Genomic DNA, 12630 nt, shown 5'->3' with positions numbered 1-12630 from the left:
GTTGCCAAATGTGTTAACAGATGTTCTTAATTCTCCTCAGGGGAGAAATGTATTGCATTAATATTTCTATATATCTCTTTTGTACATTTCCCTTTTAATTCATGCATTCCTTTCCATCTTTCCCTTTTATTGCCTTGTATACTTTTAATTGTGGCACCTGCTGCTCAGTTAATACATTCTAAATAGATCTGGTATTTGTTACTGTTCTCTTGGGATTCTGACTGGAGATGTTGGACTGGAAGTACTGTGCCTTGTTCTATTAAAGTCCTTTTTTGTAATCTTGGATTTTGGACTTATTTTTCCCCTGGAACTTTATAGGGTAGGTTAATTCCAACCCATGCATAAACTCCATTTCATGCATGGTTCGGAATTACTAGTTTTCAGGTATTTAACAATTGTCGTATGCTTTTAAATACCTCAAGCATTGTTAAATTTCGGAGGGTCAAACCTGCCGAGTTTTACCATTGTAAATATCTACTCTATTTGCTATACCCAAAATCTGCATGATGTTTCCCGCAAATACGTAATAGGAGCTATTGATCGCACTGAATAGGAATCAACAAAAGAGTGACTAAAAAAACAAAAAGGGTAGCCAGTTACTAAAACCAAAGGGAGAAATTCTTCAAACCATGAGCAGTCATACAGTTTAGCGTTGCATGCACAGTGTGAAAAAGAAAAAGAGCCCTCAGGCACCAACAAGATAGTCGGTTGCCAATTGTCTTCATTGGGTTCTTTTTAGAAAGTAGTGGTTAAGTGAGTTAAAAGAAGTGTGGACTACTCCCCAAATTTAAGAAATTATTTTATTAAGGGGGTAGCTCTAACTTCGTTAAAATCTAAGTGAAAAGTCGGACAGAATGGTGATTGTGTTAATTTGAACCACCCAGTCCTAAACATAAAACAATATAAAACAATATTGTTTTATGTTTCGGACTGGGTGGTTCAAATTAACACAATCACCATTCTGTCCGACTTTTCACTTAGATTTTAACGAAGTTAGAGCTAGTCCCTTTGGTTTTAGTAACTGACTATCCTTTTTGGTTTTTTAGTCACTCTTTTGTTGATTCCTATTCAGTACTCTTAAGGGGTATAAGAGTGGCCTTGTGAGCCCTTTCTCTCTTGTTGATTGTATGCTACTGATCGCACCCCATAAAAAATGTACCATGTGGATTACTTATTTAGCATGGAAGCCAAATGGCAATTATACTTGTAATCAGGGCCTAAGCAAAATACTTCAGGAAAAACCATAAGTAAGGGGATTATGGTGATATGTGACACCTTCAGCTACTGAAGCAGGCAATTGGGTAGACATGGCATTCATTCACATCCATGGTGTTAATATATTCATACAGGAGTCTAAAATAAGCATTGTGCTGCTCTACTGGCTTTATTTCACCCCAGAATTCTTCTTGTGAAGCAGCTTTGCGTTTTAAAAATGACATTTATTCATTCATTTATTGGTCAACAGTATAACTAGGAAAAGACCTTTCCAGCGAGGATCCAGGTAGTCTTCCAAACCAAAACATAGTCTTCAGGACTAGGGCCATGGCACTGCCCTTGATATGGGAGCGCAGTGACTGCTCTAACAAGTGACACAGCCAGCCCTTTGCAGTTGTTGACAGTCACATCTATAAGATTGTCAAGCACAGTATTCACTAGACCTTGGCGTCATTCTGGTAGTCCTTGGTTCAGCATTAGAACAGTGCTCAAGCAGCAAGGCAGGTCTCTGAGGGTTAAAGTCAGGCTTCAGGCAGCAGAGCAGCCCTTCTAGGTGCAGCAAAGCAGCTCTCTGAAGTACTCAGCAATCCACAGCAGCAGGCTATCCTCGGACAGTCCTTCTAAAGGTCTAGGAAGTAAACTTAAGAGTCGGTCTAAGGGTCCTATTTTTACACCTGGCACCTTCTCTGTAGTAGAAGTTTCTAGAGAATTACCTTTGAATGCTTGAAGTTTCCTGCCTCCTCTGCCCTGATTCCAAGCTGGCTGCATGAGCAAAGCTGTGGTGACAAGTCCTTTGTTGGAAGACAGGGCACAGCCCATCTAGTTGTAAGTGGTGCTGTGTCCATCTCTGCCCCTCCATCTTGCCAGTGATGGGCCATCCAGCAAGATCTAATCCCTCTATTGTGTGGCTGTCTGGAGGGAAGAAACACAGTCCAACTGCAAACTACACCCAGTCATGTGACTCCAGAACAGGTCTCAGGCACCAAATAGTTAGGGCAGGTAAATGCCAACTTTCTAAAGGTATTGTGAAACAAGAGCCACCCTTAAAGCTACGGGAACATGAACTATAAGTATTTTAAATTTACAGTGGTTCTCGTTGGTCTAATTTGAATCATTTTAACATTAATCAGACAAGATAGCTATATACACTTAGACCCAGATTATAAGCCAGGGGTCCACTGATGCCGGACATGCTGGGGCGCAGCAGTGGCGGTCTCCTGACCACCCGAATATGAATAGGGTGGTGGGACCACCACAGCACCGCCACAGCCACCAGGGAACCGCCATTCCCTGGTGGTGTTGTGGCAGTCAGGAGGCATCCATATGCTTGGTGGGACCACCACAGCCCCACCAAGCATATTAGGAGTTTTATCTCTGCCAGGGCTTACATGGAGGTTCTTACTCCGTGTAAACACTGGCAGAGAGGAAACAAAGGTGGCCCTACAGGGCCCCTGTGCCTCCTTCGCCTGTGGAAGCACACAGGGGGCTCAATATGTGTCCCCCCTGTGTTCATGCCCACAAGTTACTGTGCAGCATGGACTTTTCCGTCCATGCAGTGCAGGAACTGTTTTGGTGATCTCATTGCTGTGCCTGTTTTTCAAGGCATAGCACTGCTGCTGGAACACCAAAAAAAGACTGCCAGACTCTAGAAATGCTCGTAATCTGTTGGGCAGCCTCACCACAGGTTTGGCAGTGCGGGGGCAGGGCAGACCGGCACCGCACCACCAAACCTGTAATCATGCCCTTAATGTGAAAAAGAATGAAGAAATGTATCAGTCAGAAATTGGTTGGGTACACTAAATGTAAACAGGAAACAAGATTTCATGACCACCAAGCATTATCTGCAATAGTATATTGGAAAACTAAGATTCGCATATTACAAGTGTTTATATAAGTGCAAGGAGTCCCAGTGAAAAAGAAAAACCGCAGCCACGTGTATTAAAAAACAAATGAACGCAATCCTCAGTCACATTTCTGTTTGCGAATTTCTTTTCTGTAAAAAACTAACAACATAGTCAATCAATAACTATTGAGTCAATGTCCAATCTCTTTGTTTGCAATATGTCCATGATGATTCAATCCTCAGCGTTATACTGGTGTCTCATCAGGACAAGAATAATACTTGGGACATTGCCAAGTAGTGAATGACTACAGTCTGATTCTAGGGGGAGGGGTTACCATGTGGTACATGACTAATTCACAAATGTATTCACTGCAAGGGTGTTGTACCCTTACGTGCAGTGGTATTTGTGCAATGTAGGCCGGAACAGTGTCATGGCTGGGCCAGTGTCTCAGTGTGTACGGGCACCAAGGCATTATTTGTTGTAGGCCCTCTGTGGGCCCAGTGCCGCTTCAGTCGGCATCTACATGAAAAACACTGCGTTACGATAACCACTGCGCCTTAGTGTACAATATCCTTGCACCCAACAGCCTTGCAGTGTATCAGTGCACAGACACAAACCAACTAGGAATCAAATTGTGAGCCATATAAGCTTCATTTTAATTAGCTATTTCTCTAATAGCCCCTTTTCCCCCTCAGCTTTGCGCAAACTGTAGATTTGATTTTGAAATATAGTTCAAAGACTGAGAAGGATTTAACAATGTTTTCTTCAACAATTGATTAACCACAGCCATCTTCAGTGACCAGTATGCAGCACATTGGCTCAATGAGGCTTTCTATTCACAATTCGAAGAGCTAAGCGTAGATCCTCACTTTAAACTGAAATTTTGCTGAGTATTTCAAGATTCTCAATTTGATCCATAACCAGTAGTTGAATCCTGTATAAGGGACTGGAATTGAGGACGTCTTGATCCATGTTGACATCACTTCATCAGGCCACTAGCTTCCTGAGAAAACAGAAGCATAAGCTTGAAATGGATCCCAAATTAAGGATTTTCTTCTGGCAGGTAATCTCATGACACAATGACGCAATAGTTCTCCACTCATGTAATTCCCTCGTATTACTTCAATGCCAGGCTAAGCAGAGGCTTTGAGCAAATCATACATTGGCTTTAAGGAGCTACTCCTGTTGGCTATCTATATCTCTGACCTGATTGACTCAAAAGATATTAGTACTCACTGGTTAGAGGCGGCAGACCCGAGAGCAGAGGACGGCCCGGGACCAGGGTTTGATTCCCGGCGCGGCAGGTTTCTGGACCAGGGTCAGCGGACTCGATAATTCTCTCGCCTCGGTGCCCACTCGGATCAGCGATCACACTCGGCAACCCTGGGCATTAGCTTGCCTCATCTTCACTAACGGCCCCACCAGACCGCCGGGGATGCCTGGTCTCACCCTGGAGATACCCATTAAGGGACCATCTCTCAGGGAAGCCAGGAAGGGTTTCGCAGCGGTCGAAGCGCCTTGGGACCCTCTGGGTAAGTAGTGCGCTATATAAATGCCTATACATTACATTACATGGACTTGAATTAATGTTTTTTCTTTTTTTTTTTTAACGTGAACTATTACAGAATGGGCATCCTGGTGCTGAGGAGCATTGTAACACAACCTGGCTAAGGAGACTCAAAGCTGTAGGTTTTTAATTTGTCATAATGCAAGAGAACTAGTAATACTTTTGAAAGAAAGAGGAAGATTATTCTGCTGTTTGGAAGCCAAGAAAAAGGATCAACCACTAATTTGGTCTTTCCTTAGTACAGGTTACATGAGAATAAAATGTGAGGGAATGTAATGACTGGAGCAGTTTAGTATATACATGGCACTTATTGAATGTGTCACATAATGGCATATGTAGAAAGATATTTATGTGATCAAACCCTTATCCAAATGAAAAATGAACTTTTGAGAAGAGCAAATGTAGTTTTGCACTCGTAAAAAAGGCCTGTGGGTGTAAGCCAAATAGATTTCAGGACTGAGCCCACAGTGTCAGTGGTGCAATCCAAAGAAATTAGGGGCGGATTTAGAATGTGAAATACGATTTGTACTCTGTCAGGGTGATGGAGTAAATACTCCGTTGCCTTGCGACATACCCATGCTCCGCATTTAGAGATGTCCACCAGCTCAGCTGACATTTCTTGTCATTGGCAGGAATCGCTGTCAAGGCAGATCATGTCAATGTGTTAAAAGTTTGACAGCTGGTACCGCTAAATTGATGGGCATTCACCAAGGTGGGATCTAATTTTTTTAAAATCTAAAACTAATTACCCCCGCACTATGGGACTTGTCTACCATGATATTGGGATCATTTAAATATGTTCACTGTTCTTGTTGCCAAGTTTTATGCTGCACTGAAGGACAGTAAAAACTGAAACATTTGACCACCCACTCTAAAACCGGCAAGTGGTTGAATCGCAAAACTCAGATGGCCCCTACTCCATTGGTCCGCTGAAGCATTATTTTGGTGTCAAAGCAAACTGAAGGTCCGCCGAGCTGTAAATTAGGTGAGTGGACCGAGAGTTTGGGAAAGAGGGCAGTCCATTGCAGCTGCAATGGATTGCCCTCTCTGCCAAACTTTAAACAAGGACCTTAATCTTAAATAGTTAGTTAATGGAAATATGGTGTATCTTAAACCTCTTGTTGTTTTTGTTTTTGCCTGGTTAAATAAGTTATGCCTACCCGTTTTTTGATGACACTAATTACATTACATTATTAACTCAAGCTATGATCATATCTTTGCCATTCCAAACAGTTCTGCAAGGCAGTGTTGTTACTATATTCTGGTTGACTCATTTAAATGGGACACAGTTTGACCATGTAAAAAAAACACTTCTTAATGAGAGCTATAGGAAATCATCCGATGACATTCTGGTACCTTTCTCTATAGCTGTGAATTCTGGCTCTAATATCCAAAGCCACAAAGTTACCCCCTATTTAAGGGACAACTCAGTTATGGTTCAGGGGCCAGGTGGTAAAGAGGGTGTCAAGGGGTCAAGGAGACTGTCTCCAGCTGAGAGGAGTAGCAGGGCCAGGCTGTGCTTTTTCACATAGCTTGAATGACCAGCACTTGTTTTTACTGAATATATGACGATACATCACATGCCATTACATCGCATGGCATTACAACGTTGTTGTTACAAAGCAAGTGTTGTTATGAAGCGTTGCGATTACATCGCAAACTTTCCCCACACATATGCCTTTAGGTTTCAGCCACGTTTTTTAAATGCTAATTTTTAAGTATAACATGTGTGAAACCTATCGTTTTTTCAATGAATTTCTAAGGTTTTTTAAATGCTAATTTCTAACTATAACGCAGGTAAAACATATGTTTTTTTCAGTGAATTTCTAAGGTTGTTTTAAATGCTAATTTTTTATCTATAACGTTTCTGAAACCTATGGTTTTTTCAGTAAATTTCAAAGGTTTTGTAAATGATAATTTTTAAATGTATTAATTGTTATATATTTTTTATACTGATTTACTACATTATTTTAAATTATTTATTTTTAAATATTTTATTTTTTAAATTACATTACATATTTTTTATATAAAATGAAAAATAAATGTTTTTAAAAATATTGAAATTGTAATATATATATTTCTTTTATATTTTTTAATTTATATATATTTTATATAGCATGCAATGATATCCTATGGAACAAAAATTCAAGTTACTGGTAAGAACAGTTAAATTCACTTTTCAGGATCAGTAGTAGGCTAAAAGATACAGCAATGAGGTCTCTCCTGATAACAGTTGAGTAAATTGGAATTCGTACTTCGGCTGATTTTAGAGGAATTTTTTAAAGTTCCAAAACTCCACACTTAGAAAAATTTCCAAATGAAACCAGTCAATGTTAGCCAATGGAAGGAAATTCAAGTTACTGTAACTACGATTAGAATTACTTATCAGGATCAGTAGTGGGCTGAGAGATCCAGCACTGAGGTCTCTCTTGATAACAGGTGAGTAAATGGGAATTCATAGTTCGGCTGATTTTAGAGGAATTTTTTAAAGTTCCAAAACTCCACACTTAGAAGAATTTACTAGTAAAACCTTTTCAATGTTAGCCTATGGAAGGAAATTCAAGTTACTGTAAGTATGGTTACAATTACTTTTCAGGGTCCGTCCTGGGCTCAAAGATGCAGCACTGACGTCTCTCGTGATAACAGGTGAGTAAATCGGAGTTCGTACTTTGGCTGATTTTAGAGGAATATTTTGCTCAATAGTGAGGAAAGGGGGCGGGGCCTGAGGAGACATGTGTTTAAACACTCTCTGTGGCGCGTTTTAGGTTGGGGAATATATTCCTCTTCAATCCTGAGGTCACCTTTGAGCCAACTAGCCCATAAGGTACCTCCAGTTTGCACCAGGGAGCTGCGTTGTAGAAAGTTGTTCAGAGGGCACGCCCCCTTTTTTACAATAATCTGCAACTCAGCTCCGTGGCACTTACTAGAGGTACCCGATGGACTAGTTGGCCCCTAGGGGACCTCTGGATTGAAGAGGAATATATTCCCCAAGCTAAAACACGCCACAGGGAGTGTTTGCACACATGTCACCTCAAGCCCCGCCCCCTACCTTCACCACTGTGCAAACATGCCCCGTAACACGTTCTAAATTGGGGGATTAAGTCCCCTTGCATACTGGGGGTCCCTGGGGGCCAACTAGCACACCAGGAACCTCCACTATGCGCCAGGGGGCTGCATTGCAGAGAGGTTTAAAAAGGGGCGTGGCCTCATTACACCTCTCTGCAACACAGCCCCCTGGCGCGTTTGCAGAGGGGGAACTAATTCCCCATGCATACTGGGGGTCCCTGAGGGCCAACTAGCCCACCAGGAACCTCCAGTGTGCGCCAGGGGGCTGCGTTGCAGAGAGGTGTAAAAAGGGGCATGGCCCCATTACACCTCTCTGCAAGGGAGCCCCCTGGCCCATACTGGAGGTTCCTGGTGGGCTAGTTGGCCCCAGGGACCCCCAGTATGCAAGTGGAAGTACTTCCACCTCTGCAAACGTGCCTGGGGGCACGTTTGCAGAGATGTGCAGGGAGGGGGCGTGGCCTCCTCCTGATTCCGTTTTTTTTTTACTTTCAAGAAGGGGGCTGTGCAGCCCCCCTTCTATTTTTCTTTTTTTGGGCCCTGGAGACCCCATCCCCAAGGGCCTGCCCCCAAGTATTATTATTATTATTATTTTTTTAATCGGGAAGGGCCCCCCTCCTATGCCCCCCTTCTGGCCCAGAGGACCCCATCCCCCGGGGCCTGGCCTTCCTAGTTGGGGGCAGTGGGGGGTTCCCAAGCCCCACACGGTCCCTGCCGGCTCCCCGCATCCTGTGGGAGCCAGCATTGCTTTTCTGTATGGGGAGCAGCTAACATGCTGCTCCTCATACAGAAAAGCAATCAGCTTTGATTTCTCTCTTTCAAAAATCAAAGCAGTTTGCTGTGGTAGGGTGGGAGACGCGAGGCTCCGGCCCTACCACAGCAAACAGTCGAGTCCCGGGGGTGGGCACCCCGAGACACTGCAGGAGCCAGCCCTGGGGGTGGCGGTCCCCAGGGCCATCGAGGGCTCCAGGAGGGGGGCTGCGCAGCCCCCCTCACAACATCAACAAAGCCGGGGGTGGTGGTCCCAGGGGCTGGGGGGTCCGTCACGGACCTCCCTATTTTACATATAAGTGCCCCAGGAGGTGGCGGTCCACGGGGTGTGTGGGGAGGTTGAGCCTCCCCCCACAGGTTTTTTTTTTTTTAAAACGAAGCCCTGGGGGTGGCGGTCCCTGGGGCTCGGGAGGCCTTAAAGGCCCCCCCATCACTAATATTAAAGCCCCGGGGTGGCGGTCCCCGGGGCTGTGGGGGGCCGTGAGCCCCCCATACTTAGAAAAAAAGCCCCGGGGGGCTCTATGCGCCCCACAATCCCAATTAATTTGCCCCAGGGGTTAGCGGTCCCCGGGGCAGTGTGGGGGTGATTGGGACCCGCCACACTTTTTTAACCATTTTGCGCCCGGGATTTGGTGCCCCCGGGGACTAATTTTTTAAAAAGCAGACCCGTTTTTTTATCCCACAGAGTTTGCGTACGTACGCGGACCCCACAATTTTTTTTAAAAAAAGAAGAAAAAATGTTGTGGGGCGTTGGGGTCCTTGTGAGACCCCCTGAATAGGCCTAGGGGGTCAGGGTGTTTCTACCCTGACCCCTTTTTTGCGTTTTCCGCGTTTGTTTCTCTGCTTTCTTGTGCCTCGGTTCTACTAAGGCACAAGATGGCTGCCAACACTTCCTGGTTTGGAGTGTTGACAGCCAATTAGCATTCAGCTCGTGCTCGTGAAGGTACAGAGTACAGTAAGCATACAATAATCTTACCATATGCACCTCTAGATATACTTATGATTTTACTTTTGATTTTCTCAGGAACTACTGAACGGATTTACACCATTTAACAAAAAGCGTGATCTGCGAACGGAACTCCACCTTTTTGCCAAATTTGATGTAATTCCGTTCAGTCGTTCGGGCTGTAGCCCCCAGAGGGGCCTCCCAGCCCCAGGGACTGCACCCCCTGGGGCTACAAATAAATTGTTGGGAGGGGCTTGAAGGCCCCTCCCAGTATAATTTGTGGGTGGGGGAGCTCAATTGCCCCCCAAGCCCTGGGGTCCACCACACCCTGGGGCTTTATGTATTGTGGGAGGGGGCTGTGTGGCCCCCTCCTAGAGCACTCAAGGGCCCTGGGGACCGCCATCCCCCAGGGCCTGCTCCTGCAGTATCTGGGTTGCCCACCCCAGGACATTGCCATTTGCTATGAAAGGGTAGGAGTCTCCCGCCCCCCCATAGCAAACTTGGGTTAGATTTTGAAAGAGAGAGCAAGGAAACCTGCTCTCTCTCAAAATCCAAACCATACTTCTTTTCCACACAGGGAGCTGCATGTTAGCAGCTCCCCATGTGGAAAAGCAATGCCGGCTCCCGAAGCGCACGGAGAGCCAGCTGGGACTGGGGGGGGGGGGGGGGGTGTTCGGGCTCTCCCCACGGTCCTCAACATTTTTTATAAGCCCTGGGGAATGGGGACTCCGTGGATAATAAAACTTAGTGATAGGGGCTGTTTTTTTTTACGGTAAAATTAGGAGTCGCGTATCCAGCGCGCTCTCGACGCAGCCCCCTTGTGTGCATGCATTGGATGCACGACTACTAACCTGTAGGGTGCGTGACTCTAGTGCGTTTGGTGCACGACTTCTACAAGTTGGATGCATGATTCTGATGCGTTGGGTGCGCAAATCTAAGCAAAAAAAAACATGTTTTTGAGATATACACCAAGCTTATGTCTTTAGTAGGCCTGGGCGGTAAATTCCATTCCGTTCGCAGAATTTGGGTAAATTCGAGTTCCGCGGAGAACGCAAAATTGCTCAAAATTCTGCGCTCCGCGACTTCGCAACATATTTTGCTTGTTCGCGTTTTCAAAATGCATGTTCGTGAGATATTTGAACCCAAGCACACAAACAGTGATTGCGAACAGTAAAAAAGCATCGCGAACAAGCATTTCCGCATGTTCGTGGAATTTCTGCATGTTCGCAGAGATTTTTTACCATTTTGCGAAGAATTGCGTAACACGATTACGCAAATTCCGCCCACTCTTAGTCTTTAGATTTTGGGTGGCAATGAAAAGAGTTTTGGTACCTACAAGTAAGTACCGTTGCAGAGTCTAAACTTTATGAGGAAGACTTGGTTTCCCTCAACTGTCAAACGTACACCATCTCTCCTATAGATGCCATCCATATTGATACGCAGATTGTTGTGGTTAATCGACCCCATTCTATAGTCTCAGAGAAAAGCAGAAACAGGTTATTCACATGATTCCTAGCTTTCTCAATCTGTGGACAAAATTGATTGGACCAGTTCCATTTCTGCCTTTGGCATATGTTAGAATACACATAGGTAGTTTGGGGGAAAAGTGACATCAATTCTCCAAAGGTGTCCTTCATAAGCATTTCCAGACCTACCCCAGTAAAAGTGCCTAGGTCATTGCCACCACAGTGCACAATTATGAGGTCAGGGTGTTGGAGATGCAAAAAGGATTTAATGTCTACATTTGGCAAACCTAGGTATTTGTGAATGCCTTTGTTTTCTGCATACCTTTGGCTCCAGAAAATATAGCTGTGTCCCACAATTCACACTCTAAGCATCTTGAAGAGAGGTCTGGATGCACTCAGATGGTCTTGGTAAATGAAATGGCAGTTTGAAAGTAAGGTTTTTCTTAAATGGTGGTTAAGATGCAGTTTTGAAAAAAGAAAAGAAATGATTGGTTGTTTGACAACATTCTACAGTGAAAACTAGGGTGCATGTTTCTGTTTTTTAAAAGCATGATTCTTACTGGTTAACAAAAACTGATTGAAAGGAACATTACATAGGATAAGCTGATATGTTGAAAAGTCAAGCACACTTTCTGTTTTGATTAGCAACATTGTATGGTGAACGTGTGACCTGTGTGGTCAGTCAGGTGTTCCATGAACTGTTTCTATGGTATCAGGCAGAAGGCAGATTGGGGGTAGGGTTCAAATGTATGTCAATTGGAAACGGTTGAAATGTGTAACCAATAGAAATGTGTGTTTGCTTTTGAATTAATGCGGGAAGCAATGTGATTTGATGTTTACATGTATATCTGTGCAAAATGAGAGGCAAACTTTGCCCTTCTTTGGTTTTGCTGACACGTGCACAGTACAGAGATTCTGTATAAGAAAATCTGGTGTGTGACTGACATACTTCTTAATCTACGAAACAATTTGAAAGGTGAGCTATTAATTTGTGAGGGGATGTATGTGGTCATTTTGATTTTAATCAGACTAATGTGTTTCTCCTGCTAAAGTGCAGGGCGTACTTTTTTTTGTTCTGCACTTATCCATTCACCATACATCATAAATGCTTTCTTTCAGTCAAGTATCTACTACACATACATTCATCTAAACTTTCACACACTAGCATACAAGTTTACTTCTTTCTTTAACCAGAGTAGTTAATTCTGAAAATAACTTTTCTTTATCCTCTTTTTGTTTTATATATTTTTTTTATTTTGTGAATGATTTTGTAGGGGTTTTTTAAAAAAAGGGAAAAAATGTCAACAAGACAAACAGAACTAAAAACTAGGAGGAGAAAAAATGGAAACTAGCAATGGTGGTTGTCGATGGCACATCAAACAAGGTCCGCTGACTGAAATAAGACCGTTGCATTGCGCACAATGCATCCTGACTCTCCCAAATTTGGGACGAATATCAGGAGGAGATGTTGACGTCGATGGTGTTGCTCCAGATGTCCTCGGAACAGCCAGTGGTGCAGGAGCATTTTCTCTTTGTCGTCTTGTTTCTTCTCTTGCAAAATTGACCGGATGTAGAGTCTGAAGATGTTTTCTCATACTCGCCGTTCCGCAAGAGTATTTTTTTTTAGTGTCTCCCCTGGAGAGGTCCGCCTTGTAGATTTTGCAAGTAACTATGTTTGCATTAACCTTTTTCAGCCCGGTGGAAAAGTAAAAAATGTCCACACAATTGAAGTAAACTTTTCTGGAGGGGGAGGTTCAG

The 12630-nt window shown here is 43.9% G+C and overlaps 1 protein-coding gene across 4 annotated transcripts in view; it reads right to left on the bottom strand.

The window, feature by feature from the left end:
* Window positions 1-12630, bottom strand: part of LOC147691995 (cytochrome P450 2F3-like) — a 556138-nt gene that overhangs the window by 314179 nt on the left and 229329 nt on the right. The window contains exon 1 of one of the 4 annotated variants that reach the window (XM_086938289.1): window positions 11195-11267. The exons of the other annotated variants lie outside the window; for them this stretch is intronic. The gene's annotated coding sequence lies outside the window, so the exon portion shown is untranslated. Of the gene's footprint in view, window positions 1-11194; window positions 11268-12630 lie in introns of those variants that run through there. 4 annotated transcript variants of the gene reach the window in all.

The sequence above is a fragment of the Lissotriton vulgaris genome, chromosome 9 (genome assembly GCF_964263255.1).
Source record: "Lissotriton vulgaris chromosome 9, aLisVul1.2, whole genome shotgun sequence".
Classification (NCBI taxonomy): domain Eukaryota; kingdom Metazoa; phylum Chordata; class Amphibia; order Caudata; family Salamandridae; genus Lissotriton; species Lissotriton vulgaris.
This window is presented reverse-complemented; position numbering and strand designations above follow the sequence as displayed.